The 5,123-nt window shown below is 46.2% G+C and overlaps 1 protein-coding gene across 2 annotated transcripts in view; it reads left to right on the top strand.

Annotated features, from left to right (window-relative positions):
- Positions 1-5,123, top strand: part of mafgb (v-maf avian musculoaponeurotic fibrosarcoma oncogene homolog Gb) — an 11,750-nt gene that overhangs the window by 1,567 nt on the left and 5,060 nt on the right. The gene's annotated exons all lie outside the window — the stretch shown is intronic.

Here is a 5,123-nt window from a genome sequence, read left to right on the forward strand (position 1 = left end):
ATGTATATGTATATATATGTATATCTCCTCTCTGCAGGAGGAGAGCGGCGGGGACTGACGGAGACACTGTTGTGACATTTGCTTTGTGTCAGACGCTGTTCTCCCGACAGGCCCCCGGTGGGTCAGACACGTTGTGCTGCCGGTACACCGGGAGAGTCAGCGCCCGTGCCCGGTGTACACCGGCTGGGCTCGCGGCAGAGATGCTGATTCATCACAACGTTGTTATTTCTCAACGTCTGCGCGAGCAGAGCGGAGGCATGAGGGAGCCATGGCAACATGGCACCGGCGGCAGTTGGGCGGACAAAGGTCTGGCGCGAGGGAAGGAAGAGCTCGGTTTGGCTCGGTTTGGCTCGGCTCTGAAACACACAGGCCCGCTCGTGTAGTGCATGTTGACGTCTTTATGTGATAATTAGAGCTCGTGTGGGCTGAGGAAGGGGAGTTTAAAATGTCACTGCTGCTGCTGCTGGACGTGTTTGTTCCTCAGTGAGGTTGTTCGTTCAGACTGAAACCAGCCTGCACACACTGATTCAAGTACAACACCCTTCAGCTGCTCTTCATTCTCTTTTAAAACATTTTCCAAGTCGCAGCCAGTCAACCAATGAAGCAGTGACCTCACTGGCTTTATGTCTGAGGGTCTACTAACCAAATGTTAGCTTTAGTGTGTGAACAACAATAAACAAAGCTGGAGGAGAGGACATGTTCTCATGGCGGTAATGTTGAGCATTGATTGCTGATGAACCCACACACAGACTAAAAAAAGAACAGACTGTATTACCTTTCAACAGAATATCCTCTGATTGATCTGCTGCAGACGGGCCATTACCCGCTGCCTGGTAGCAACCTATGAGCATTACAACTCTTAAACAGTGACGAGTAACAGGGGAAGCTCTGTGGGCTCCAGAAAAACACAAACTTCACCCCCTAATGACTCCACATCAGCAGCTTTAGTTCGAGTCAGCACTCTGCGGAGTGTATCAAAAGTATGTAGTAAGCAAGTTGGCAAGTACTGTAATAGAGGGTCATAATGATGAAACAGTTGTATCAGTGTTGGAGAGAAGAGCACCCCCACCCCCTTTACTGTCTCTACACACACACACACACAACCGAGGGGCTGAACTTTTTATACTTGGTATCAGTATTTAATCAGTGCTTGAAGTGCATTTCTCTGTCAAGTACTTTCCCCATCCTTCCCTGGTGTTCACGGTAATTGAACGCTGACCAATGCTTATGTGTGCAACTTTGCTGATGGTGGCGGAGCGGCAAGGCGCGCGGCAGAGCAAGGGGGATGAAGGAAGAGGGAGGAAGAATGAGAGATGGGATTTGCGGAGAGATTGAGAACAAGGACCTTTTTGTCTTCAAGGCATTCCCCTGAAAATGCTGAGGCGAAGCAAATGCGCTCTCGCTTGACAGATGGCGTTTTCACTTGTTACTTACCACAGCTAGTTTCTTTGCCTTGTCGTGTGCGTGTGTGCGTGTGTGTGTGTGTGTGTGTGTGTGTGTGTGTGTGTGTGTGAAGATGAAGCAATGGGAAGTGATATTACTATAAGTTAGCCATTACAACATTTTGCACAGTTAATTCCTTCATTCGTCCTCAGGAGGAAGTCCTAAGTAATGAGTGTACCATTTCTGTTTGACCACATCAGAGGACTGTGTGTGAGTGTGTGAGTGTGTGTGTGTGTGTGTGTGTGTGTGTGGTGTGGTGTGTGAGTGTGTGTGTGTTGTGTGTGTGTGTGTGTGTGATCATATAAACTTGTTTGACTCTCTCCGAGCACACAGGGGTCAGGTTGATGTAACAGTGTGTAAACTCCTGTTGGTGAGAAGAAGGCAGGATGTTTCAGGAGCTAAGACAAGTGTTACTGGAGGAGGCGACGCACTCATGTTGTAACTATCAGGTGATTCATTCTTCAGTCAGTCAGAGTTAATGAGTCTTTCTCTGTAGCTCTTGTGATGGTAAACTGAACATCATTGGTGTTTGTCTGCTTGTGCTCGAAGAACTTGTGATGGAGATGTTTTCTGTTGTTTTGAGAGAATATATTCAGAAGCCAGATTAAAAACTGATGAAGTATTGTCTCCTAATTATCACGTTCATCACTGATTCAGCTGCCAAATGTCTTGTTTTGTTCCGACATTTAGTTCACAATGATATAAGACAAAGAAAAGCATCAGATCCTCTGAGATGTTGGAATCAGATCAAATGTGACACGTTTGCTTCAAAAATTAATTCATTAATCATCAAAATAGTTAATAATCATTTTTCTGTCGATCGACTAATCATTTAGGCTAATTGGGAATCAATAAGAACAAAGATAAATAATAAAATCTTATAAAACACAAAGCAGCAAGAACGTTTCCTCAAAGGAACAAAAGTTTGTTTGTTTGTTTTGTTTGTACCAACAAGTACAACAAACAGCCTCGACTGTCAGTGACGTGTTCGTTTGAATCTGTGATGTTTTGGTCCTAATGCTCAACATATGTCTGTTGTATTGTTTCTATATTTATCTCCTCCGGGCTGCACAGAGGCAGCCTTTATTGCAGGGCTATAGTACCGGATTGCATTAGATTGCGCAGGTGTTCACAATATTGTGTCCACCTCCTGTGTGTGTGTGTGTGGTGTGTGTGGTGTGTGTGGTGTGTGTGTGGTGTGTGTGTGTGTGTGTGTGTGTGTGAGAGAGAGTTTGGTATTTGTGGAGCGCCTACATGTTTATGATCTTGTTTACTACCGGGATCCATTTCAGAAAAAAGTCTTGTTATGCTTGCAAATTTCTGAGAGCGAGAGAGAAGTAAAAAGAGAGAAGTAAAAGCGGGAATAAAAGACGGAATCGGAGAGTGGGTGAGAGAGAGGCAGAGAGGAAAGGAAGCAGTGGGGCAGATCAATAGTTGAGTGTTTTTTCTCCACAGTAATGATGAAATATGGTGTAAGCAGATCTGGTGCATAATCATTGCTGTGCTCCACTGTTTTTCCTTGCTTCTGTGTGAGTGTGCTGCTTGTCCTTGTGTTATTTTAACTCTCTCTCTCTCTCCATGCTCTTCTGTGTGTGTGTGTGTGTTAAATATACCCTCCCTCCACAAGTGTCTTCACTCCTTATTTACATAACCTCCCTGAGAACCGAAAAATGTATGAAATCAAGATAAATCCCATTGCAACACGCACCAGCAGGCGAAAGGAGGAGAAACGGAAAATAAGTTTAAGTCCGGTGTCAAAGTCTGAAGTGACTGTTTCTGTTTGCCTCCTGTCCTGAAGTGGTGGTTGTGTTACAGCAGCATTACAAAGCCACTGCTCTGTATCAATAATCACTCTGTGATCAGCAACCTCTCATGTTCTCCCTCTGAGGACCTCTGGGCTTATTCTGGAGCTTTTTGAGAAGACTCCAGTTAAAGGAGACTACACACACACACACACACACTACACACCCAGAACACAGCACACACACAGAGAACACACCACACAACACACCACAAACACCACCACACCCCACCAGAGAACACACACAGACGACACCAGAGCCACAGCCACACGCAAACAACACACACACCACACACCAGAGACACACACAACCATACCACACACACACAGAGACACACACACCACACACACACAGAACACAGAGACACCACCACCAAAACACACACACACAGCGGCGACACACAACACAGAGCACACAGAGAACACCCACAAACACACACACACACACACACACCCAGACACACAGAGAGCACACACACACAAACACACACACACGCGAGAGACAACACACACACACACACCACACACTCTCCACCACAACAGACACACAGAGACAGCACACCACACCTCTCACACACACAACAAAACGACCACACACACAAACAGCACAGTACACACACACAGCACCACACCTCACACACACACAAACACACACAAACACCACACAGCACACACAAACACCCACACGCACCATATAACACACAACAGTCGTCTCTTCTCAACACACACGACATATAGCACAACACACAGCAAACACACACACATACGCGCACACCACACACACAAACACACCACGCACATATACACACACACACTCTCTCTCTTCACACACCACACATATACCAACACACCACACAACACACACACACGAACACCACACAGACACCCACACCAGCGCAAAAACTGCTCCTCTTCCGTCCACCACACACACACACACACACCACTCTCTCTCTCACACACACGAGAGAGCAGCACACACAACAGGCACGACGATACGGTCTCAAACCGAGGCGCAACGATGTCTGTTCTCGTGCGTTGAGATATGCTGAGAGTGGTCAGGCCGGTTGGGAGATGGCCAAAGGCTTTGGTAAGAGGAGTAGGCCTACCGGGAGCGGGTGTCTGACCAGGGTTGCATCAATCCCGAGGCGCCAATTGGGGCGCATTTCTACTGCAGTGTGACCGATCCCCGAGAATTATGGATGGTATGAAGTCCTGAACCGTCTTCAATGAAGCAAACACAGACACAGTGGTGGATCAAGCAAGCAGCATAAGAGCGAACAAAGAACCGTGTGTCCTCAAATGTGGGCGCCAGCTCTTGGCCTTCCCCTGTGGCCACTGAATTCATGTTCCTTCCAACGCAACGACGGTTTTAATCTCCCTGCTCCGACATTGAACACAAAACACCGAGACAACACAATACGGTGCCTCCTTTAGATTAAAACGACGTCTACTTCAGAGTGGAGCGGTAGCGTGCCAACCAAGTTGGCATCTGGAGTCCGAAGAGCTAACCTAGTGATTAAAATTAGATGTGCCCTGATCTGCTCCGCTGGATGATGACATCTTTATGTTTTTATTGACACATAAAAAGGAGCCGTTTGCTCCTCTTGTGTGATGGTCAAACGTTTTGTTTTTATTGTCAATTAGTTTTAGGTCCCTATAAGTGTTTCAGCAAATACAAAATGTTTTATTTTGTGTGACGCTTCCAAAACACAGATAGAGTCAGCAGATCGCACCACCTGAAAACTGGTTTCTGATGTTCAGAGAGAGTTGTAACCAGCTGACTTTTGGGCCCTTTCTTCTTGTTAAAAAATAACTAAAATGATTAAGTCAAAATAGTTATCTGGCAAAAACAGGCATTGTTCAGTTTCCTATTCAATGA

Source organism: Morone saxatilis, unplaced genomic scaffold (genome assembly GCF_004916995.1).
Source record: "Morone saxatilis isolate NCDOM2014 unplaced genomic scaffold, NCSU_SB_2.0 Contig17, whole genome shotgun sequence".
NCBI lineage: Eukaryota > Metazoa > Chordata > Actinopteri > Moronidae > Morone > Morone saxatilis.